Genomic DNA, 26,916 nt, shown 5'->3' on the forward strand with positions numbered 1-26,916 from the left:
AAATAAATTGTTCAAGCCCACATAGAGAGAAGGAGCCAGGATTTGAAACTGTAAGCTGGGTCCAGAGCCTCCTCTCTTGACCACTACATGCTCTGGCTTTCCACTGGGCTCCAGGCTCATACTTTCAACGTCAAATTTGACATCTGCACTTACCCATCTAATTGCATCTTAGGCAAGAATTAAATAGAATACTTGGCTCCCACCTCCGCCCCCATCCCCATTCCCACCTTAATCTTTTTTCCTTCTTCTACCTCTTAGTATTTGGCACCATCAACACCCAGTTGCTCACATTAAAACAAAATCTAGGAATCAAATTTTATTTTGCTCTTTCTACATCCACCCCAGCCTCCATTCCCATCCCCTAACAAATCCAAGGAAACCTATTAGGTTTACCTCCAGAATAGATCTCTCTCTGCTCCATTTTCACTACCACCCTAGTTCATGCTAAACTATCATCATCTGTCAAGTTACTGCAATTACTTTCTTCCTGGTCTTTCTCCTTTCACTTTTGCAGTCTATGTATAACCAACCCAACAGCCAAATGAGTCCTTTGAAACATGTATCAGACCATGACATGCCCAAGTTTCAAAGCTTCCCAAATGCCCCCTTATATTTAGAATAAAATCTCTACTCCTGTTCTTAGCCTACAGGTCCCTGCTTGATCTGGCACTGCCTGCCTCTCTGCCTTTACTCCTACCACTCTCCTCCTTGCTCAGGCAGTTCCAGTCATGACCTCAGCCTTGCTTTTCCAGGAATACTTTGTGCCTGCACCAGGTCCTTTGTTCGTTCCTTCATTCCAGAAATGCTGTTGAAAATGCTCCACTCTCACATCTTGTTCCCATCAGATCAAACACTGCTTCCCCAAAAAGTCCTTTCCTAAATCCTTACTTAATGTGCCCAATCATGTTCTTACACACTATCCTATATTTGTGTTTTAATAGCATTCACCACTATTTGGAAATACCTTAATTATATAGTTGGTTATTTAAACAGAGACTTTCTCCGTCTTATTATATTTATGTCTCCGATGCCCCAAATGATGTTCAATACACAGTGACTGTTGAAAACATGTTTTTAAAAGGGGGAATTGGGGCGCCTGGGTGGCTTAGTCGGTTAAGCGTCCGACTTTCACTTAGGTCATGATCTCGCAGTTCGTGGGTTCGAGCCCCGCGTCGGGCTCTGTGCTGACTGCCAGCTCAGAGCCTGGAGCCTGTTTCAGTCTGTGACTCCCTCTCTCTCTGACCCTCCCCTGCTCACGCTGTCTCTCTCTCTCTCTCCTAGAAATAAATAAAACATTAAAAAAATTTTGAAAGGAAAAAAGATAACTATTAGGGAAGAGAAAGAATATTTTTAGCAAGAAAAAAATATTCAAATAAGTGATTTTGTCTTGAATAAGTGACAAACAGGCTATAACTATATTACTTCAGGTGACATGGAAAGTTGGTCAATACAGAAGTAAAATTAGCTTTTCAGAGCAAGGAATTATCATTTGGTTAAACATACTGCATGTAATCCTAAGGGGTTTAAATTTATTTATGCCTTCAACAAATATTTATTATTTCTACTATGTGCTGGGTACTATTCTAGGTACTTTTTAATATAATAATAAACCAGAAATTATCTCTGCCCTCATAGTGTTTATAATCCAGTGGAAGACTGACATCAAATATTAATATTCCATAAACATTTGGAATTGCCAAGCAAACTGCCTAAGTGTGCACGCTGGGTTAGTATTTTGGTAACGTTAATCAATGTGGTTTTTGTCCCTAGTACTATCTGTTTCTCTTTGGACCTTACCCGTTCATTCATCTCAGTATTTTGTATGTAATGACTCAGAAAAGGTATGACACAGTGAAATCCAATACATAAGTAATAGAAATCTTGTCCTAGCTCTTGAGTTTCAAAATCTCAGCTTTCAAAAGTACAGAATATAACTCTGGCATGAATAGTGGTTTTGGAAAATACTTGATGAGTCACAAAGGCTTCCTGGCCTATAGACTAGTAATGTGTCCAAAGGTTGGAGGAGAGGAAGGTCAAAGGGAAGTGATGAGACCTTAGGTGCTGTTGGCTCTCTATCCTATCTCATTACCTAGGCCATCCTCCAGTGGATGACAGAAATCCAACAGGTTTGTGGCACATGAGAGCGGATGAGAACAGTGTTCCCATTCTTAGGTACAATCCAGCAAGATGACCAACCTCAGAGAAGAAATGGCTTTGTGGTAGGTCTAGGCATTTGACCTTTGAAGCCTCAAAGAACCACTTGTGCTTCTCCTCAGTGCAGAAAAGCAAAGTGATCTAAAGTGAAGTAATATTCCAAAGAAGTATAGTATTGTTTTGTGAACAGCAAATCTGTCATTTTATAACAACTAATTCTCCAATTCTTTGATACTTACTGGGCATCTAACAATTCAATTCAATTTTGATACTACCTACCTAGAGTTATCCAGACCCGGGTTAAGGGCTCAGTCCCACAAAAATGCCCCTACTTCACATGCCAGCCAGAAATGGGGTTCCCAAACTACTTTCACCTGCCTAGTTAAGTACATATTTGGGAGTTCCCATGACCCTTCCCCACTCAGGTTTGATAATTCACTGGAATGGCTCACAGAACTCAGGAAAGGAGTTCCCCTTATCTACAAGGGATACATTCCAAGACCTCCCAGTGGAAGCCTGAAACCACAGATAGTATTGAACTCTATATATACTATGTTTTTCCTATACATATATACCTATGATAAAGTTTGATTTATAAGTTAGGCACAGTAAGAAATTAGCAACAATAATAAAGTAGAGTAATTATAACAATCTACTGTAAAAAAAAGATGTGTAAATGATTTCTCTCAAATATCTTACTGAACTATACTCAACTGTTCTTGTGATCATGTGAGATGATAAAATGCCTATGTGATGAGATGAAGTGAGGCAAATGACACAGGCATTGTGATGCAACATTAGGCTATTATTGACATTCTGATTATTTATCATTAGGAGGACAGATTGGGACACCTGGATGGCTCAGCGGGTTGAACATCTGACTTTAGTTCAGGTCATGATCTCATGTTTTAAGTTTCAGGCTTGCTGTTGCAACACAGAGCCCACTTTGGATCCTCTGTCCTCCTCTCTCTGTCCCTTCCCCCCACCAAAAAAAATTTTTTTAAAAAGAAAGGAAGAGAGGGAGGGAGGGAGGGAGGAAGGAAGGAAGGAAGGAAGGAAGGAAGGAAGGAAGGAAGGAAGAAAGAAAGAAAGAAAGAAAGAAAAAAGAGGATGGACCATCTGTTTTCAGACCGTGGTTATCACCAGAGTTGACCATTGGTAACTGAACCCAAAGAAAGCAAAACCACAGATGGGGGGAACTACTGTCTACTTACCATTACACTTTCATTATAAAGGATGTAACTAAGGAACAGCTAAATGAAAGAGATGCACAGGGCAAGGAGAGGGGTGTGGTACACAAAGTTTCTAGGTCTTCTCCAAGCACACCACTTCCCAGCACATCGATGTGCTCACCAATCTGGAAGATCCCCAAACTTTACTGTTATACAGAGATTTCACTGAAGTTTAATGATAAGGCATGGCTCATTAAATCATTGGGCATTGGTGACTAACCTCAATCTCAGGCCTCTTTCCCCTATCCAGGGTTGGGACTGGGGCAGAAAATTCCCACCTTCTAATTATGTGGTTGGTTCCTCTGGTGACCAGCCCCAACCCTGAAGCTATCCAAAGGCCAAGAATCATCTCAATGAAATAAATTTAGGTATGGTGGAAAGGGGTTGGTTATGAATAACAAAAGACACTAACAACTGTAAGGAAATTTCTCGAGTTTTAGGAGTGTTGTGGCAGCAACCAGAAACAAAGACCAAATGTATATATATTTTTTTATTTATCATATCATATATATGGTGTCAGAAGACCCCAAAAACTTTTCCATAGTTCTGTATGGTGTAGGAGGAATAGAATGGACTGTCTCAGGCCTAAGGGGAAGGAGCAAGACAGAGCAGTGCCTGGAGGGCCCTATGGACAGGAGCCAGAAGGTAACAGCAGAGGCCAGTGTAGGCTGTTATTGTGAAATGAAGGGACTTCACAGCAGAGATTAGCTTGAATGGATGGCAGTCAGGGACCAGATTCCTCTCCCCTAATGTCATGGCACTCAATAAGCTCCCTGGAACCTAGATAAAACCGCAAAAGAAAAAGGAGGGGTGAGTAACGACTCTAATTATTTTCAATTCCTGGTTAAACCAAATTATTAAGCCAGGTGATATATATATATCACACATACATATATATATATAGTGATACATATATATACACATAGTTTTTGCATACCTGAGTTTGTAGGTTAAGATCCATCCCTGTCACTAAATAGAGGTATACAAAGCTACAGGAGATATGTGAAATCCATTTGGATGTGATTTAAATATCAATAACAGCTGAGATTGGCTAGCTAGGAAGAATAAGAAGAAAATTTAGTAATAATTTAGGAGAAAATTTAAGTGAGGTACATGGGTGGCTCAGTCATTTGAGCATCTGATTTCAACTCAGGTCATGATCTCGCAGTTCATGGATTTGAGTCCCATGTTGGGCTCTGTGCTGACAGCTTGCAGCCCGGAGCCTGCTTCAGATTCTGTGTCTCTGTCTCTCTCTGCCCAAGATGACTCTCTCTCTCTCTCTCTCTCAAAAATAAATAAACATTTAAAAAATGATAACGCTCTGGGCACCTGGGTGGCTGAGTCAGGTAAGCATCAGACTTCGGCTCAGGTCATGATCTCGCAGTTCATGGATTTGAGTCCCATGTTGGGCTCTGTGCTGACAGCTTGCAGCCCGGAGCCTGCTTCAGATTCTGTGTCTCCCTCTCTCTCTGACCCTCCACTGCTCACACTGTCTCTCTTTCTGTCAGAAATAAATAAAACATTAAAAAAAATATAACCCTCAATTGTTTAGTATAGTATAATTATCTGTTTCGTCTGTCCATTTTAATTCCAGAAAGATTTAGAATTGAAACTAGACATAATTGAGTAGGGGCACCTGGGTAGTTCAGTCGGTTAAGCATCTGACTCTTGAGCTCAGCCCAGGGGTTGATCTCAGGGTTGTGAGTTCTTAAACCCCCTATTGGGCATGGAGCTTACTTTAAAAAAAAATAAATAAAATAAATAAAAAATAAAGTAAATGATGACAGCTGATTAATTCAAACCTATTATGTTTATGTACTTGTGGTAAGTGGAGGAATAATAGGGGTATTATTCAAACAGAATTGTCTGTGATTTCAATTTATACTATATAATTGAAGAACTGATTAGATTTGTGATTTTAAGTTCAATTAATAAGAAAATTGTATCAAATTTAAGAACAACTTTGGAATATTTAAGAGAACCTAGTAGTTACCATATCGATGTGTTTAATATATTACAGTTACCTCAGGTATTTTTGTTAAGCTATTGAATGTCTTAAAGTAAAAACAATTACATTAATTTTATAAATGTGATTTAGATGTTTGAGAAACTAAAATTAGGTTTGTAAATGGGCTCATACATTAATCAAGGCTCCCTTAAAAATGAATGTTAATAATGTATAAACTTGTCAGATCACTAAGTTGTACACCTGAAATTAAAGTAACATTGTGTGTGCATTATACTCGAAGAAAAAATAAACTCTTTAAAAAGGGGGAATGTTAAAAGACTTGCCTGCTTATAAATAGAATGATGTCATTTTTATTTTGAATTTAGAAGCTTAAAGATGAATAGATTTTTGTAACCCTAAGGGGAGCATTAATTTTAAAACCAAAATAATCATACATAACCTTTTCTGGGCATAAAACTGCCATCAATGACACCAAAAAACTCATACTGACAGTACCCACTATAATGCCTTGAAAGGAAAGAATATGGTGTCATGAAAGAGAATAGTAGAAAAAAAATCCTACATGAATACAACCTAGGATTTATTTTTAAATATTTTATTTTTAAGTAATTTGTACATTCAACATGGGGCTTGAATTTGTAATCTGGAGATCAAGATTGTAGGCTCCACTGACTGAACCAGCCAGGCGCCCCTGTATTCATCCTTACCTAAATGTGAGAATTGATGACAGTAAACTACAAAGCATTCTAATATGAAAATAAAAAATGTAAAAATAATATTTTTAATAAATACTCTTTGTCTAGAACAAAAAAGAGACTAATTGAGAGGATTTAATTTAGATTTGGGGGTTCAAGGAAGGCCTCTCTGAGAAAGTGTCTTGTGAGCAGAGGCTTCAGAACATGAGATTACCAAGGGAAGAACAAGGAAGAGGAGAGTTCCAGGTCTGGCCCTGGGGAGGACTTGATGTGCTAGAACAGAACAGATGGAGCTGGATTGAGAGGAGGCTCAGGTCAGATCAGACAGATCCTCAGAGGCCATGTTACACCATCTGTTACACAAACATAAATATTACACAAATCCCAAGTGTCGTGAAAAACCACCAGGGATTTTAAGCAGAGGCCAGAGGTGCTGGGTATGGCTGATTATACAGCCTGGGCACTATATATCTCCATGAAACACAGCTGGCATAGTCCCTGGTGTGGCACATTGCCTGCCTGCGGGTAACATAATCAAATTAGGATTTTTAAAAGATCACTCTGTGTGCTGTATGGAGAATTCTAGGGCCAGAGTGGAAGAGGGAGATCACTTAAATAGCTACTGAAGTCTTCAATCAAGTGGCCTAGCATAGTACTTGTGAGAGAAAAGTAAATAGACCATATTTGCAGTTTCCACAGTCAGCATTAGAGGTCCAGGCAGATTCCTGAATTTGAGAGTAGCCTGACTTCAATGGTGCTTGAGAAACATTAATCTTCCAGCCAGTGGTGTGCTGGAGAAGACTTGTAGCGGCTCTGTACTGGCTAATGAAAGCTGAGTGTGTGCACTTCTCACTAATTTTTATTCAGTGACATCAAGTTGATAGCTTGAAATCTGCCTTGGTGGGAGTATTTACACCAAGGAAATTGGCAAGTGCTACAAACAGAGCTTCTGTCCCCAAAGAGCTGGTTGTGATACATTTACTAGCACACCAGTGCTTCCAGCTTTTTAAAACTATTTCAACTCTAAAGAATCACTACATGAGATATGGCAAAAAGTGATGGAACATTCATAAAGCTGCTGCAGTTAAAATAAATGGGATGGTTATAAGAGACACTGGGAGGGAAAAAAAGATCTGTAGGACTTGATGGTTTATTAATGGCAGCAATGAGAAGAGAGGAACAGATTATATTTTCTCCCCTGGAAAAAGAAGTCCTGTCCAAACACACACAAAAAAAAAAAGACTGCAAAGAGAACATTTCACAATTGAGTTTCCCATCATGTGTATTTTAAAATGTCCCTACTTCAGCTGTCAAGGATTTCAAGTGCCTCTTTAAAATTCCACCTTATTGCAGCTCAGAATTCTGAATTCTATCACCATTTATTGGTGATATTATTTATTGGTGATAGATATTATTCCATTGGAATGGAATAATAATTGAATCCCAAACTCTCAGTCACTGAGCATAACCGTCTTGCTAAAACAAAAGATAGGTAGAGATCTAAAGAAGAACATTCTTTAAAACTCAAAAATGTCTTCCAATCCGTGAATAGTGCAGAATCAAGGCAGCCTGTGTAGAGACTGATCAGGCCTTAACTATGTGGAAAGTTCATATACGGGTTTCTAAGGGGCATCAGGAAAGGAAGTGAAAGAAGATACTAAGAGATTACTAAACAAACATCTTTTTTCATGAAAATAAATGTTCTGTAGAATTTATAACTTATGTCCTAAGAATAATACTAAACATCCTTTACTAACAGCATGTACATCTGATAGTTCAGAAACACAAAATGTGTTAACTCTTAATCAATATAAATAAAATATAAAATAATGATTTCATTTTTTCAGTCTTTCAGTAAATCTCTGTTGAAGGCATACTAGGTGATTTCCCTAGATCTTGGCTATATAAAAATGAATACTACTACTTGAGTTTGTACATAAGAACTGAGGAAGATGGAGTCATGAACAGATTAAAGTACAAAGTGGACAATGCAGGAGTTCAGTATTTAGAAGATGTGGAAGCCCAAGAAGGGACTCAGAGTTGAGTGAGCAGAGGCAGCTTCCTGGAGGAGGTGACACTAAGCTGAATTTTAAAAAGTAGGAGGAAGTTGGATGACGTATGCGTGGAATAGGGGAATTTCAGGCAGACGGAAGAGCGTGATAAAAAACACAGAAGTGGAAACAGCAAGGCGATTTTTAGGTCCTTACTTGAAAGGCAGAAGGGAATAAGGAGACGAGGCTGGAAACCTATCTCATGGCATACCAAAGAGAAGGCAACTGGAATGGTCCACCCTGGGTGTAGACAAAAATGGGGTGCATTGTCTGTGGAATATTTGAAAACAATAAGAATGACTACATTGCCAACAATTCTAAACAATGATAAAATGCTCCCTCTGTCAAGTGGCCAGGCTCCTGAGTAGACCACTACATGTTTTTCCTCAAGATGTGGAGCAAAGAAGTGACATGATCAAGTTCTGAGCAGTGCAGATATAGAGATGCCAGCTGCAATTATATCTAAATGAGAGAGTCTTTCTTTGCATCCCCTTAGAATTTGAGATAAGTTGAGTTTTTATTGACTTATGGGAGATCATGAAGAGATATATAGCAACTGGGCATTGATTTCAGACTGGAACTGTACATTCAGGAGTTAGCACAGAAGTGGTAGTTAACTCTCTGGGAGTGGAAGAGATCTGGAAAAACAGAGACAAGTGGGCCATAGATGGAATGCTGGGAAGCTGAATATTTCATGGACAGAAGACAGAACAAAAGTCTAAGAAATAGACAGTGAAGGGATGCTCATAAGCCTAAGAAGAATCTAGACAGCACAAAATTGTGGCAAGACTTTCCAGGGCTGAGATGGAGAGAGAGAATTGGAGATAATGCAAAAATGATAAATATCAGTAGGTTTCCAGGAGAAAGAAATCAGAAGAAATCATGGAACGTGTTGGCAAGTAGCTAGGGGGTTGAAGATGCAATGGCCAAAACCCTAGCAAGAATTGAGAGTGACAGACTTTCATCTGGTAGCTTAAGTGCATTTATGGGCCCTAACCTCAATCCCATATTAAGCTTTGAAGATTACAAAACCCCAGGGTTTACCCACAACCCAGAGTGGTTCAGGTAGTAAAATAGACCCAGTGAGTATCCTCCTTGCCTTATAAAAAGCATGGCCCTAACGAAGAGACTCACCAAATCAGAAAAGACAGGAACACGGGTAACCAAAGACCTGATGGGATGATGTACATCTCAAAAGATGCTATCGTTCTAACAGCTAAGGCACAGATGGGTCCCCCATGTGACTCATATTAACTAAGCCTGTGTTTACCCCCTACCTCCAATTAAATGTTACCTCAGAAAACTTGCTTATGTTCTTCCACTGGTCGAATAATTACCCTCAAAAAATAAAAATTAAGTTCAAAGATAGAAAAATAAAGTCTTATTTCTTGCATACTTCAGTTTATGAATTGCAGTCTGTATATTTATTACAGACAACAATAACCTATAAACCCTAGACTCAATTGGGTCTTTTCTCTATATGGACACTGCATTAAAAAAAAAAAAAAAAGTACAGTGTAGTGGCACCTGGGTGGCTCAGTTAAGTGTCCAACTTTTGATTTTGGCTCAGGTCATGATCTCACAGTTCATGAGATCAACCCCACATAGGGCTCTGCACTGACAGCACGGAGCCTGCTTGGGATTCTCTCTCTCCCTCCCTTTCTCTCTCTCTCTCGCTCTTGCACTCTCTCTCTCTCTCTCTCTGTCTCTTAAAATAAATAAATGTGTTTTTTTAAAAGTACAGTCTAAACAGCTAAGAATGATTTAAAAGTGAAACGAAATTCTGAGCTTTAACTTGCATTGTTCAACAATCTTTACAGGATCTCATTTATTTTTTAATAAATATTTTATTGTTATTCTTTCAGAGATTTTTAAAATTAAGCTCTAGGGCCAATGTGGGGCTTGAACTCAAGATGAACCCAAGATCAAGAGTCACATGCTGTACCAGCTGAACCAGCCAGGTGCCCCCAGAGGGAACACTTTTCCTATGTTCTTTTTCTCTCTTCCCTCTGCAACCCTGCAACCTACATTACATTGGATTCTCTCATTCACAACTATACCTCCCCAGAACTTTTCCTCCTACAGGTCACACTGATAATTTTGCCTTCTAAATTCCTAACTTTTCTGTTCTAATTCTTTAATTAGTTTAACTTCTCTTTCCTTCTTCCTCTCCCCCTCCTTCTCTTTATTTCTTCCTCCTTCCCAAGATAGGGAGGAATTGTGAATCTACCCAGGCAAAGAGAAGAGGCTAGTGGGGGAAGAAAACTAGAAACACTGGTTAATTTTTAAACCACAGCTCTTAAGAGAAGATGGTTAAGCAAAAAGGAAAATGTGAATTACCCCAAATTCTACTATTGTAAACATGTTGATACACATTCAGACTTTTTTCTATGCATTTATAATACACATAAGTTTAAGCTGAAAAAAGAAACAAAAAACGCTCATAATTAATTCATATAGCTCCTTTTAAGTAACAACTATATTGTGAAAATCCTTTTCTCTCAAGATGTATACGTACACTCTCACTGTTAAAAGCTATATGGCATTCCACTGTTTGAATATACCATAGATGAGGTACTTTGTGTCCCACTGTGAAGACATGTAGGTTATGTCTGGTTATACAATTATGAACACTATTGTCCTTCATTCAGTTACACAATCATTTTCATAGAATTAATTAGTAGGTGTGATAATTCTGGTCAAAGAGTACACATATTTATTTATATTAGCTTTCTAGGCTGCTGGAACAAGTGTCACAAGCTAGGAGGCTCAAACAATATAACTTTATTGTCTCATAGTTCTGGAAATTGAAGATCAAGCTGTTAGGTTGATTTCTTCTGCGGGCAGTACATGAGAATCTGTTCCATGCCTCTTTCCTGGTTCCTGGTGGTTTGCTGGCCATCATTGGCCATCCTTGTCTTCTGCTGCATTACCCCAATCTCTGTGTTATCTTCACATGACATTCTCCCTGTTTGCCTACAGTGCCCAAAATTTCCCTTTTTATAAGGACACCAGCCATGTTGTATTAGAGGGTAATCCTACTCCAGCGTGACCTCATTTACAATAACCTGATTTCTAAATAAAATGATATTCTTGGGGCACCTAGGTGGCTCAGTTGGTTAAGCATCCAACTTTGGCTCAGGTATGATCTCGTGGTTTGGGAGTTTGAGCCCCGTGTTGGGCTCTGTGGGGACAGCTCAGAGCTTGGATCCTGCTTCAGATTCTGTGTCCCCCTCTCTCTGTCCCTCCGCCACTAGTGCTCTGTCTCTTTCTCTCTCAAAAATAAACATTAAAAAAAATTTAATGATATTCTTAAGTATTAAATGTTAGGACTCCAACATATGATTTTTGGGGAGATACAATTCAACCCATAACATTATCTTTAAGACTTTAATATATGTTGCCCAAGTGTTAGAGTGCATCTTTGAGAGATGTAAATGAGGTAGCATTGACAGGATTGATTATAAGTGGGGAAGGGATCATAGGAAAGGAGTAGTACTGGGTGATTTCTAAATATTGGCCAGGGGCAACTGAGTAAAGTACAGTACAAGTATACTGGAGAGGGAGTTTTGTAGTTAAGTTTGAAATATACAGAATCTGAGGCATTATAAAAAAGGCAAGTGGAAATGTCTACTCAGTACCTATATATGTGGGTCTGGTGTTTAGGAAAGACACAGTTTGTGAATCATCACTACTTAAGTGGAAGTTGAAAGTCATGGGGATGAATGAAATCACCCACTATAATCACCCAGTAACATGAGATAAAAGAGGACCAAAGACAGAATCTTAGGGACCCAAATACTTAAGGCATATTTGGAGGGTGAGAAACTTACAAATGTGACTGGGAAGAACGGTTTCAAGGATGAGGACATAAACTAATATTTGAAGGATGAGTAAGACTTCAAGGCAGACAAGGAAGAATTCCAAGCCAAGTGCATGGTTTGAACAAAGGGCTAGAGAATGAGAATGTACATAGCATAGTGTGGAAATACCCAATAACCTGACATGGCTGAGACAACAGTATAAGGGAGCAAGGAGTGGTGAAAATGAGAGAAGGAAGGTACATTAGGGTCAGACGTGAGAGGTGTCTTATGCCTGTCATTGGCCTGTTAGTGCTCAGATCCATTCCCTGCCCTTTCCTGCTTACCTCTGTATCACAGGATGCTGACCTTGGTATCCCACATTTCTCGGGCTGCTTTCCCCACTGGCTTCAGGTTAGGTTTGGCCAATAGAGGCACAGGTGGTAGACTAGAGGGCAGCATCTCAGGCAGGGACTGGGTCTACTCCACAGTCCAGATCTTGCTGGTCACACTCTAGCATGGCTCCAGCTCTGGCTACACAGTCCATCCAGTGGTGCTGGAGGCTCCTCCTCTGACTTCCAGGTCCTGCCACATACCCTGATTCCTGGGTTCTAATGACACTAGATCTCTTCCTTTTGTCTTCTTCCCTAGGGCTGGCAGCAGGTCCCTGCAGTTGTTGATTTCTGAGATGCCTCACCTTATTTTCAGCTCTGCTAAAGCTCTATAACTAGGTCTCCATATTAAATTCCTTCTGTAATTCCCAGGTTTTTGTTGTTGTTGTTGTTGCTCTTATGAGTGTTATAATGAACTTGGTCATGTGTTTCCTGGTGCATCTGTCCAACAGTCTCTTTCTAACAGCTTGGAGTAGAATTGCTAGACTGCTACCTTCAGACTTGTTCTACACATGAGAAAAACAAGCCCCATGTGAAAACAGATTCCTAGCTAACGCCGTAGTCAAAATTTAATTTCCATGGATCAAATATAAAAGGTAAATCTGAAAGCTTTATATTAAAATACAGAATATCTTTATGACCTGTGCTAGGGAAAAATTTCTTATACAAGATACAAAAAGAGCAATCCATAAAGGAAAAGGTAAAACATTAAACATATTCAGAATTAAGAACTTCTGTTCAATAGGACATGATAAAGAGAATGAAAATGAAAAGCATAACTGGAAGAAGATAGTCACAACACATATAATGCACAAAATATTAGTATCCAGAATCTATAACTCCTACTAGCCACTAAGAAAAAGACAAATAACCATATAGAAAATAAGCAAAAAGATTCTTGACAGAAATGGAAATCCAAATGCCCAGAAATGGAAAAAAGGCTTAATCTCATCAGTAGTAAGGGAAGTGCAAATTAAAACCATAATGAGAAACCATTTCAACTCACTAGACTGGCACAAATGTAAAAATGACACATACTAAGGTTTTGACAAGAACGTAAAGCAGGGTAGGGGTGCCTGGGTGGCTCTGTCGGTTGAGCATCCAACTTTTGATTTCAGCTTAGGTCCTGATCTCACGGTTCCTGAGTTCAAGCCATGCATCAGGCTCTGCGCTGACAGTGTGGAGCCTGCTTGGGATTCTCTCCCTCTCCTCTCTCTCTGTTCCTCTCCAATTTGCAGGTGCGCGAGTGTTCTATCAATCAATCAATCAATCAATAAATAAATAAATAAATGCTAAAAAAAAGAATGTAGAGCAGAGTAAACTCATATACTCCTCACGGACATATGATTTGGCACAACTTTGGAAAGCAATTTGGCATCACCCAGTAGAGTCCAATAAGCATGGATCATATACCAAGCAATTCTATTCCTAAGGATAAAATTGAAATATCTGTGCACAAGTGAAGCAAAAGACACCTATAAGAAACTCCAATGCACAATAGCTTATAATAGTCTCAATAGGCAAAAACTTTGGCCAGATTCAAATTTCTATTGACAATAAAATGGATAATAAAATTGTGATCTATCTATGTATGTCATGGATTTTTAATACAGCAGTGAAGATTAATATAAGCACACACGTAAAATGGCCGAATCCCATAACAGAGTGAAAGTAATCACAGAATGCCATACATAATTTAATTGATGTATTTTAATAGACAAAACTGAATAACATATTTTTTTAATTAAAATTTTTTTTAATATTTATTTTTGAGAGGGAGACAGAGTATGAGTGGGGAGAGGGGCAGAGAGAGAGAGGGAAACACAGAATCCCAAGCAGGCTCCAGGCTCTGAGCTGTCAGCACAGAGACCCATGTAGGGCTCGAACTCAAGAACTGTGAGATCATGACCTGAGCCGAAGTCAGACACTTAGCCGGCTGAGCCACTCAGGCGCCCATTTCGTAATTTTTTTTAAGGTTTATTTATTTTAAGAGAAGGGAAACACAAGAGTGTGAGATGGGTCGGGGCAAAGGGAGAGGGAGACACCAAATCTGAAGCAGGCTCTAGGCTCTGAGCTGTCAGCACAGAGCCCACTTACCACGGGGCTCAAACTCACAAACTGTGAGATTATTACCTGAGCTGAAGTCGGATGGTTAACCAACTGAGCTACCTAGGCGCCCCTCATTTAGAGGTACATACATATGTGGTAAGCTTTAAAGCAAAGAAGGTCATGCATAACACCGGATTCAAGATGATGACTATCTCTGGGTGGAGATGGGGCATGTGATTATGAACTGTAAGTTTCTTAAGGAAAGGATTATGTTTCTCTGGAGTTCAGAATCAAGGACCTGACCTAGTCTGTGAGTTCACAAAAGCCTACCTGAGGAAAGGGCATTTAAGCTGATAGCTGAAGAATGAGAAAGAGTTAATTAAAACAATGCTTCTCACAGAGCCGCACTAGTAGCTGTGAAATATGATGGTATTTCCAGCCATAGTCAGATTTTTATTAAAAACATAATTTTATGCAAATAAAAACAAAAGACTGTCTATTGGAGATTTTGCCCTCGTGCAGAAAAGACATCAATATTTTTAGAAAATTAGCTGTATTCAGAGAGAATTTGGAGGCTTTCATTCTTCTTTAACATAAACCAGACTTGAGAACAAAATCATCAATATAAAAATTGGTGGCCATTCATAACTACCTGGAAATATCCTGCTCTTTACTTGGGACTATAAGAGAGACTCTGAAGAGTTATCCAAGCATTTGGAGCAAGTTAAGCTGATGGCTGATATTATAAAAGAGATTCAATCTTTCTTTGGAGAAATATTTAGATCCTTTGCCCATTTGTAATTGAGTTGTCTTTAAGTTGTTGAATTGTAAGAGTTCTTTGTATATCCTAGATACTAGACTGTTCTGAGGTAGAGGATTTGCAAATATTTTCTCCCATTTTGTGGATTGTCTTTTCACTTTCTTAATAGTATCCTTTGATGCATAAAGTTTTTACTTTTTGTGAAATGCAACTTAACAATTTTTCCTTTTGTTGCTTGTACTTTTGGTATCATATTTAAGAAACCATTGCCTAATCCAAGGTCATGAAGATTTACTTATGTTAGCAAAATGGAGTTTTGAAGAGACTGGATTTATGTAGCTAAAGTAAATGTGTTTTTAAAACCTATTAAAGAGGGGCGCCTGGGTGGCTCAGTGGGTTTAAGCCTCCGACTTCGGCTCAGGTCATGATCTCACAGCCTGTGGGTTCGAGCGCCACGTCGGGCTCTGTGCTGACAGCTAGCTCAGAGCCTGGAGCCTGCTTGAGATTCTGTATCTCCCTCTCTCTCTGACCCTCCCCTACTTATGCTGTCTCTCTCTCTTTCAGAAATAAATAAAACATTTAAAAAAAACCTATTAAAGAAGAAAAGCAGCCAATTATACATTGAATTATCTGAAGAAGTAAAAACACTAAATGTACTTAGAAATCATATTAAATTGTTATAAAAACTCACAGGCTTCATTGCAGTCAGAAAAATCCAGTTTTGAAGTGAAATTCCAGAGTTTCAGCAAAAACTTAAAAGTCATTTCTAAGCTGCATCAGTGAAGGAAACTGACTATGGAGCAGTCCACTTTCAGTGATTTACTAAGGAAAGGAAGTAAAGAATCCCTCCAAAGCAGATGAAAAGATCCTTTATGTATGTGAAGAGGTGGACACTTACAGAATACAAGCCAAATCAGAAAGAACCATTGGGTCTTTATCAATTATCATGAGGGAAAATGGTTTATGATATTTGGTGAGATATCTGTTGGCTGAAAAAAATCTTGATAGGAAAATCAAATTCATACTTCAGAGGAATAAATGACTTAGGAATAATTTAAATCTCGACTCTGCAAAAAGTACCTTTATGTCTCTGATGTTCCAAAAGGGGCATTTGGCAGAGGCTCAGGAGCTGCTGGAACTCCCTGGGACGAGGAAGGAGATCCATTAAGTTGGGATGGCTTGAAGATCTAGGATTTTGTGCCTGCATGGACCACAGTCCTCGGTCAGGCCGACTGCATCCTGACACAGCACTTCCTCTACAACAGCAAGACAAGTTGTCCTCGTGCTCCCCATGCTGGCAGATACGCAACACCTTCTTTTGACATCTCTAAGACATCTGCATTTTCAGAAATACAGGCCAATAGGAATGATACCACAGATGACCTTGGTATCATTGGTAATTACTTTGGTAATCATGCCAGATTCAATCCTCTCACCTGAATGGAAGGCAGCTGACCCTGGGCTCTGTTCTTTTAAGTCATCCTCCTGTCAGAGGTCAGATATCCCAGATGGGTCCCAGGAAATAGTTCTTGACAAGAGCACCTCCTGTCATGCTCTTTTCTCTGGAAAGCCGGTTTGGACCTCCCCAAGAATCTTTTCCACGGAAGGATGTCCATGGCCCAGCACGTTCTTCACTGGCAACACAAAACATCTCTAAATGAGTGCTGGATTTTGGTTTTTTGTCCATACAACATTAAAACAGAAGTCAGGCACCTTCAGAATTGATCTAGCCTTCTAACGAGCCTATTTCTAAAGATCAGAATCATAGGGAAAATGCATTTTTGTCCTTTCCTAAAGTAACTTTTGATATTTTCTCTACTTTCACTGCTACTAAGTGATCATTCCATGCCTCAAATGGAAGATGGAGAGAATTATAATTCTTAAGATACTGTTTTATTACTGGAGATTATTTAAACATGATTCTGAAAAGGAAATTGTTTCCATTATATTCTATTTGTAGATATGGTTATTATGGTATTTTTGTCGTTGTTGCTGACAAGTCCACTAAAGCAATCCAGGAACACAGAAAGAATTTTGCCTAATAAAATAATTTTGAGTGTTTTCTCTTTTAGTTTTATTGCTGTTAGTTAAGTGGTATACAGGTGCTCAAACAGAGACATTACAGAATTACCATTCTCAGGACAATGTTTCACAAATATACATCACTTAAATGGAGTTTCGTTAGTAAATTGCTCCCATTTTATTCAATTTCTACAAAAAGTATATAATTTTTGATATTGCTATTAAACAAGTCTCTTCTACTGATCCAGGAAAACATAGTAATTTTATCTCCTAAACTATTTTTCAATTTTCTCTTCTTTAGTCTTTCTGCTGTCATTATGTGATTACACAATTGCTCAAATGGAAGCTCAGTAGAACTGTAATTTTTAAGATAGTGTTTATACATTTATTTAAAAGTGAATGTCACTTTCTCTGTTTCTAGATAGCCTGAAGATAGTATTTCAATTGTTTAACTTAAACTCCCCAATAACATGGTTATAAAAGTATCATGTCCATATCAGTTGTTACAGAAGACATCTGGACAGAATGGTATCAGATATCAGATGTGCTAACCATTGACTAGAAACATAAATCAACACATGTAAAAAGCAATGCCAGTGATATGCTATTGGAGTCCTGAGGTTGCATTCCCCAGTCCTGTTGAAGCAGAAACTGATTTAAGCCGAGGTCAGAGGTGGAGCACCAAGCAACAGATTCTAGTTTTAAACAGACTGCTGCCAATGATTCTCTCAAGCCATGAGCCAAATGCAGAATGCAGAGTTTGCCCTTTTCTGTGTTTTGGAACAAATAAAAATTTTAACCTGACATTCGTAAGACTGTTGTGAGAATTAAATGAAATAACACACCTATGGTGCTCGCATGAATAAATAACAGCTGCTATCACTATTATTCACCATTAGAAATATTATGGTGGAAAGCAATGAAGAGAAAAAAGTTACAGGTTAGATTCACTATACCAAAAGGAGAATAATCGTGACTAGTGTCATAATTGGAGTTATTAAAATGTAATCAAATTCAGAGGGAGCAAGTTTAAGAAAAAATTAATGGATTCATGTTAATTTAAATTATGAAACATTTCAATATTTGAGAACCATGAACTAATTTGGAACTGTTTAATACTTCTTACAAAGGCTAGTAATAGTGATAGCATAAAATAAATTTGCAGGTGGCAAAATTTAAAATTAGTGTAAATACAAAGAGCTGCAATATGGATGGAGAGAAAGAAAATGAATGACTTGCTTATTGATAAGATGTGATTATCATTAAACAACAGAGTGGATAAATGAATACTGAATTAGCTAGAATGTTAACAAGAGAGAACATTGAGCTGTCAAGAAGAGAATCAACACCCTTAACTGACAGTGTAGAAGACGCCTGAGGCCTACAGAAAGGCTTCTTCTCTCAGAACCCTCCCCAGGAGACAGGGGCAGGCTCAGGCAGTGCTTGATGCACTTTGAGGAATTGATGGGTCCAGAATCCATGTGATCTAGTTAGGCCAGTAAGATTTGATCTCAGGACTTGGGGATTTGGAGCTGAGTGATAGAGAGACTGGGAGTCAGAGTCATATTCATAGCAGTACTCTAGGGGTAAGTAAGGTCTGTAGATTTATTGTTAAGGACCTTAAACTTGCCTTGGCTCCTGTTTCAACAACATTCAACTAATTCCCTAGATCAGGTACTGTGCCCTCCTGATACCTCCTTTCCTCCCCAGCCCCATCTTTTTGGCTCAATCCAACCTGATTAAGTTTCTGTTATTTAAAATTAGAAAAAAATATTTTAAAAAAACATTTGAAGTAATATTTATACAGCATCAAAAAAAGTACCACTTTTACATTATCAGTGAAATTCTAAGTACTAAATGTAAATTCTCTGTGCAGTTTATTTCAGTTTGAATAATGAAGCTCTGGAAATTCCAGCACAGATAAATGTGGACAAGAGAGAGGTTATAATAGTTTTCAATAAAAAGAAAGAACGTGATTTTTCCAATGTACTACATGATCTTTTTATTTGTCAGTTTGCAAGCGGAAAACTGATGGAAACTAAGTCACATATCTATATGCTGTTATTTGGGAACTACTGAATGAAACCCTAGAGATTCTGAAATAGAGAATTAAAAAAAATCTTTTGATTATTCAGTAAACTCATTTTTATAAACAGACATTGAGGTCAGGGGAAATTGATTACCTCAAGGAGGATAATTTTAGGCAAGGCTGCATTAGAACCCTGTCTAATGCTCTTCGGACATAAACACATTGCTAAACAAATGTTTCCTCACAACTGGAAGTATTATGAATAAAATAATGGCAGCCTATTCATTACAGATAGCTTGTTGGTGATCAAAGCTTGCTTTGTCATGCTGTAAATATTTATATTGTAACAGTCTAGACATTTCATTAATATTTCTTAAAGAATGGGAGATATTAATTTATCCACTTATGAGTCACCATGGATCTAAAAAACAAATAAATGAAACTACCATTATAATGTGAAATGCTGCAACATAATAACAATTTGATGTTCTTGTTTAAGATGTCAAATTGAATGTTGATTAGTTAGCAATATATTATACTAAAATTTTAATTTCAGAAATAGTTCATTAGTCTAGAATTTGTGGATAGGGACATTTGTAATTATTTCTCCCACAAATGAAAAGATATAATCTTCTATGCACAACTTTGGATATAAACAAGCAGCACAAGTTTTGCAGTTAACACTGGGCATGAGAACCTGGCTATAGGGCCATCTACACGGGCCTGTTTTAGGTCTGTATTTCAACCAGAGGAAGCTTTCTCCTCTTGATATTTTCCCTATAAAATGATGACAAAGTTAAATGAATCTGGATCTTCTGTCACCCTGTAATCTTTATGGACTTTAACATTTTCATTCCATTTACTAAACAAAGTAAAATCAATGTTCTATAATGAATATACATTATTTTCATTATTGGGAGAAATAAACTTTACTATTAGAATAAGTGGAATTAAATAATGATTTTCCCCCTGTAGTTGGTAATTTCTAGACCCTCTATTTATTTATTTTTTAAGTTTATTTACTTATTTTGAGCAGGGGAGGGGCAGAGAGGCAGGGAGAGAGAGAGAGAGAGAGATTGAATCCCAAGCAGGCTCTGTACTGTCAGCACAGAGCCCGATGGAGGGCTCAAACTCATGAAACCGTGAGGTCCTGAGCTGAGTGGAAACTGAGAGTCAGACACTTAACCAAGCGAGCCACCCAGGCACCCCTAGACCCTCTATTTAAATTAAGCCTCCCAATTTTGGGCTTAAAACTAAGTTCTCAGGATCTACCATACAACTTTGTGCCCATAGTTAACAATACCATATGATACTTTCTTAAGAGGATAGATCTCATTTTAAGTGTCCTTAATTTAATAAAAAAAATTAAATCTATGTCATATACATATTTTGTTTTCAATGAAAACAATGAAATATTTAAAATTCATTTTTCCCCCTAATTATAAAAGTAATGCAGAGACTTGCAGGTCTGGGATGAGGTGGAGTAGTTGCACTTCTCCCCACCCCTTCCACTAAGTACAACTAAAAACCCTGGATGGAATTATGAAACAAATACATGAAAACTCTAAAAGAGGGAGAAAAGGCAGATTGGCTAGTTACCTTGAAAGACACGGCAGTGAGTTCCCTGGGTTTTCTTTTTGCTTCATATTTCTCACACTAGGTGCTGGAGATTCAAGCAACCTGGAAATGCCAGCAGGCTCAGACAAAAAATGGCCCCGAAAGCCTACTCTCTCTAGACAAAGGACCAGGAAAGAAAGAGCCTAGCAAGAAAGAAACATTCAGTTAATAACCACTCATGCAGAAAAAAAGTTAACATTGAGAGGCCTGAGCCATACAAAGTCCTGCTTACAAGGTTGGTCTTTGGCTAGCATGTGGAAACTTCACTGATAAAACAGTTCCCTACATTGATTATTAAACTTTCCTTAAATGATACAGATGCTTCATTGTGCCTAGACTGTTCACGCAAAGATATGGTTTATACTGTATACCTGCTTTCCTTCTGAGGGTCTGGAATTGGTGCTATATGACCAGACCACAAAACCTTGGGCACTGAGTTTCTAATGAACTTCCCTGGAAGGCAATACATTTACACCGATTGTCACAATTCACTGATGTAAAAATTAAGTGCATCCTGGGCAATTCTACTGGGGGAGAACTCTTAGAATCTTGTGCCTCATTTCCTCTAGACTTCACGCCACAAAACTTTTCCTTTGCTAATTTTGCTGAAAATATCATCAACGAATACAACTGTACATCGAGTCCTATGAGTACTCCTAGTGACACTGAACATGAAAGCATTCTTGGAGGCCCCCAACATACTGCTCTACTCCAACCAAGTTTCAGAAAAAGTGGTGATCCCAACCCCGCCTCTGTCAGCAATAGCCCATTGGGAACCATAGACTTTCACTCATTCCAGACTATAATGAGGTATCTACCAGGATAGTATCAGAGAAAGCTGAGTGGGAAGCCAGAACTTTTATCATATTCTAGTGGAAATGAGGCCCTCCACCACATCTCCCATAATGTCAGTCAGTGGAGGCCATCTGGGGAGTAGTGATTAGGCATCATTCTACCTCCCAACTATGGGGGAGTATCAGTTGAAGTCTGGTGGAGAACCTGAACTCCCACCCCTATACAACATGAGGTGACAAAGAAGGCCTAATGGGGATATGAACTTGTACCCTGACCAGGAAGTTTTAAGGTGGCATCTCTGTAACCTCACTCTGTGGTGTCACAGAAGGCCTGATAAAACAGAAGACTTAAGATCCAGAGTATCATACTGTAATACACAAAATGTTCAGGATACAGTAGAAAGGTACTTTTCCAGGAAAATCTCAATTTGGATGAGAAAGACAATCAACAGATGCCAACACTGAGAGGACACAGATGTTGGAATTATTTGACAAGGATTTTAAAACAGCCGGCATTAAAAATGATTCAATAAACAATCATGGACATGCTTGAAACAAATAAAAAGTTTCAGCAAAGAAATGGAAGACAAACAAAAGACATATAGACATTTGAGAACTGAAAAATTACAGTATCCTAAAATAAAAAATTTTTAATTAGAAGAATAGAAGAGTATATAAGAATCAGTGAACCTGAAGATATATAATAGAAATGACCTAATCTGAACAATAAAGAGAAAATGGATTAAAATAATTAATAGTCTTGGGGACCTGTAAGCTATACCATACTTGAAAACATTATATATATGTTATATATGCATATATATAATGTAATACCTAGAGTATCCATTGAAACATATAACATATATGTTATATGTTATATATATAATGTAATACCTAGAGTATCCATTGAAAAATTCATACAAAGAGATATACTTGAAAACATTACAGACAAATCAAAATGGAATTGTGAAATCATGCTCAAGTAACCAACTGAAAGACATGAAAAAGAAAACAGAAAAACCAAAACCAGAAGGAAGAAACAGCAGACAATAAATTGGCAGATGGAAACTTTAACATATCAATAATTAAATTACATACAGATGGTCTATTTTGTTTGTAAAAGCCAAAAACTGAAAAAAAAAAAAAAAAAACCCAATTTCCAAACTAGTAAATAACTAGGCAAATTGTGGTAAATCCAAGCCAGCGTATTGTACTCAGCCACAAAAGGAAATGGATTGTTACTACAAACAATAGTTTCAATAGATCTCAAGAGCCTTATGCTGAGTAAAAGAAAACAATCTTAAAAGGCATATATATTTGGGGCGCCTGGGTGGGTCAGTCTGTTAAGCATCTGACTCTTGATTTTGGCTCAGGTCATGACCTCATGGTTCATGAGTTTGAGCCTCAAGTTGGGCTCTGCACTGGCAGGGCAGAGACTGCTTGGAATTCTCTCTCTCTTTCTCTCTTCCTCATCCCCACTCGTGCTCTTTCTCTCTCTCTCAAAATAAATAAATGAACATTTTTTAAAAAGGCATGTATTGTATGATCCCATTTACATAATATTCTAGAAATGACCAAAGCATAAAGATGGAAAACAGATTGGTGACCAAGGGTTAAAAATGGCAAGAGGAATGGGGGTGTGGGTGGGTACAAAGGGGGCAGCCCAAGGGTATCTTTGTGGTGATGGAAGAGTTCTGTATCTTGACTGTAGTGGTTATATGACTCTATATGTGTAACATATGGCATAGAATTATATGCAAACAAACTGTACCAATGTCAGTGTTTTGATACTGCAGTATAGCTGTGAAAGACATAATCATCAGAAAAAAAACTCAGTGAAGGATGCATGTGATCTCTCTTTTCGTGACTGCCTGTAAGCCTATAATTATTTTTAATTAAATATAAACTATATATACAAATGTATATACATCTAAAGCATAGAAAAGATATGCAAAGATAGGCATAAAAATTATGTGGTAAGGATATATCTCTATTATTTGAATTTTTTAAAAAAGAATGCAAAATTATTATAAAAATTCCAAATACAGAAAAATATAAACAAGATGAAAATGACTTGCTCTATGATGCCATCAAGAGATCATTTCAATTCACTCATTTAACAAATACTGAGTGCATCCTGTGGTGCCATTAGCTGTTAACATTTTGGGGTATATTTCAGAAATTTCCCATGCATCTAGAGTTATATACAAATTATAATCATTCATGGATATGCATTATTATATGCATAATATGTATTATTATATAAAAAGCTCTCATTATTTGACATTTTCTTCATTAATATCCACCATTCAGCAAATATTTGATTACCTGCTTTAGCCAACATCATGCTAGACTCAAATAATATAATGGTGAATTAATCAGACATGGTCTGTTTCCTCAAAAGCTTACAGTATAGTGAGAGACTGTCACTAGACAAATTTTTTGAGATAAATACACAATTACAGATTGTGTCAAGTTTAGACAAATGTAAACAATATTTGAAATTCTCAGGAGGGGTGGCTGGCTGGCTCAGCTGGTTAAACTTCCCACTTCAGCTTAGGTCATGATCTTAATCTGTAGGATTGAGCCCCTCATTGAGTTCTGTGCTGACAGCTCAGGGCCTGGAGCCTGCTTCCGATTCTGTCTTTCTTTGTCCCTCCTCTGTTTGCACTCTGCCTCTCTTTCTCTCAAAAATGAACATTAAAGAAAAATTTTTTGAAATTCTCAGCTGTGAAAGGAAAGGTTGTCTTGATGGCAAGATACCATGGCATGTTTATCATTGATGGAAATGAACCAGTAGAGAGAAAGATTAAAAATATAGGCATGAGAGAGGATAGCAGATTTAAAGAAAGCTGAGAAGGAAAGAGCCAGAGCACAAGTACAAGGGTTGGCTTCAGGTAGAAGGAAACTGCCACAAAGAAAGAGAAGTGAAAGAAGCAAAGACAAATACAGACATAATTTAGTTTATAGATTCAGAGGTCTGAAGTTGAGGCATTTCCTCTTTGAGACCTATTTTGTTATCAAAAAGATAAGATAATGTCATCTGCCAAGAATAGGATGTAAATTGGAAGATCTGAGGTTTAAAGCCAGTTGTGGTTTTAAGTTGTCATTTGGGGATAGAACCTAAATAGAGAAAGTAAACTTCCCACACGGAGTTAAGAGACTGTAGAGTCTGCCCTATCGGGCAAATTCTGCTCATTCTCAGCACACTGACTGCAGTCAAGGAAAAGTCAAGGGAACAGATTTTAGATGAGAGAAACAAAGTGCTATAGTAACTAAGTTTAAAAGAAAGAAAAGAAATAAGGAAAGTGTTTTTCAACTGGAAGGAGAGAAAGAAAATGACCTGAGAGAAAAGGGGAAGGAAGTAAACAGGTCAGGGGAAGATGGAGATAAAAGCAAGGTGGTGTGGATTCCTGGCTGGGGCACAGGAATGTCCTTTATTTAGCCTTATAATCCAAACATGATCACAGTGACATCAGCAGTTTAACATCTGATTTTATGAAACTGGTTCCATGCTGCTTTTAGTCTCTTAGACCCAACAACCTACTGAAATTCTTGGAATTCCCAGGCCTCCAGTTGCTGCCGACAATTATGAGTGAGGGACAAGTATATTACTCTCCACATATTAGAAGAGAGGGTCTAGTGAGCAACAGGAGGCAGAAGTTTAATTATTCACTTCCCAATGGCACTTGTGAGTTGCTCTGAGCTGTTTTTAAAAGTCCATTTTGTATTTATTCCTAGTTACCAGGAATCCAGCTCCTTTATTCATAACATAATTTTTTATTTCATGAATGTTTAGCTTAATAAAAATGGACTTGGAAGAACTGAGATATGGGCAAATCATCTGTTAGATGGGCTTTGTCCAAAATACTTTGCTACCATTATTTTCTGAGGAATATCACTGTTCAACACTTGGCAACTATTAAATTATCCACACTCGAGGAACACCAACCTCTCAGATCCTCCATTTCATGGCTATTTTATTGTTAAAAAGAAGACTCTCTTTGTGAATCCTGTTGTTTAGAAATAAACTTTATGGTGTTATAGTTGAGATTTATGATTAACAAAAACGAGCCTCTTGAGTTAACAGCAAAAAATATAAAGTGGTCAAGCAGCTGGTTAGCACAAGAAAAAGGAACAGACTGGATTGAAAGAAAATTATAATTCAGTCTGGAGCTCAAGCCCTTGTTTTTGATCATATCTTTGGTTGGACTGTTAACATGTGATTCTTGTACAAATTCTTTTAATTTGGTCTTTTCCTTTCCTTTCTCCCTCCCCCCCACTTTTTTTTTTTAAAAGAGAGTATTCTTTATTTTCCCCTTTATTGAAAATGTTTCATTTTTAAAGATGAGGAGCTTTTCATGCATTACTAATGCAATAAAAATTACCAAAAGAGAGAGGTAAGGAGAACATAAAATAGTGTTTGCCCTAACTAAAAAATTGTTAGGACACAAAACTTGGTTCTTTGCTTCTCTTCATCACAGCCAAAAGGGAAACATCAATCAGTTACATCACTGTCACGTAGAAGGAAAAAAAAATACATATTTCAAAGACTGGTACTTATGTGAGGCCAATATTCTCATTTTCCTTTCCTTTTCAAAATCTTAAGTTTTGGTTGGCATCATATACAACAATCTAGTGGCAACGATTTTTCCCCCTCCTGTCTAACATCAAGTGATGCACGTTGGGAGTCCCTTGTATGAATCAGATAGGAATTGCTCTAAATTTCCATTAAAATCTACAATTCTTTTGTCAGGGTTTGTAAATGGCTTTCCTCACATTCAGAGGAAAAAACGGAGTGGAGGCGGGATGGGCAAGTGGAGACACAATTTTATACTGGAGTAACCTCGATGGGAGCTCTCATACTGAAATTCACTTCCCTGGTTTTCTGAGCGATTCAGGCTTGCCCCTTAAATTATTAGTGCTGGTGGCCCCTGACGCCAAGGAGGGAGTCTCAAGTCTTCAGTCATCAAAGGTCACCTTTCAGCCCTCATCCGAAACATGACACAGCCACACGAGTCCTACTGCAGAGTCCTACGAAGGTCTCAGCACCCCTGAGAAGCCAAAGAAACACCACCAACCCACCTTCTACTTCGGCGAAACAATACCAAACACGTCAAACCCCTGAAGTACCCGCCCAGCTCTGCGCCCACCAGCGGGCGCATGCGCAGAAGAGGGGAGAGCAGGCATCCATCCAGGAATCGTAGGGGTTACAGTCTTGGAAAGGCCTGGCTCCGTCGCCAGGTGAGGAGATCCCTGATGGCAGCTATATAGGATTATCCTCACCAAAGGCAAACACGAGAAGCAGCCCTCCGGTCTCCGGCACGTTTCCGTTTCAAACTTGAACTTCCG

General features: G+C 38.2%; 1 long non-coding RNA gene across 3 annotated transcripts; it reads right to left on the reverse strand.

Moving 5' to 3' along the window:
* Positions 1–3,896: 3,896 nt before the first annotated feature.
* LOC144245398 (uncharacterized) lies at positions 3,897–26,908 on the reverse strand. 3 transcript variants are annotated; one of them, XR_013339247.1, is made up of 5 exons: positions 26,650–26,731; positions 20,753–20,913; positions 16,539–16,736; positions 16,183–16,438; positions 3,897–4,166 (listed from the first exon to the last, which is right to left on the reverse strand). It is a non-coding gene; the product is annotated as an uncharacterized LOC144245398 (long non-coding RNA). The 3 variants fall into 3 exon arrangements; XR_013339248.1 differs by lacking the exons at positions 3,897–4,166; positions 26,650–26,731 and adding an exon at positions 26,851–26,908 and having other exon boundaries at positions 14,073–16,438; XR_013339246.1 differs by lacking the exon at positions 3,897–4,166 and having other exon boundaries at positions 14,073–16,438.
* Positions 26,909–26,916: the final 8 nt, after the last annotated feature.

This window comes from Crocuta crocuta, unplaced genomic scaffold (genome assembly GCF_008692635.1).
Source record: "Crocuta crocuta isolate KB4526 unplaced genomic scaffold, BGI_CrCroc_1.0 scaffold343, whole genome shotgun sequence".
NCBI classification, from domain to species: Eukaryota; Metazoa; Chordata; class Mammalia; order Carnivora; family Hyaenidae; genus Crocuta; species Crocuta crocuta.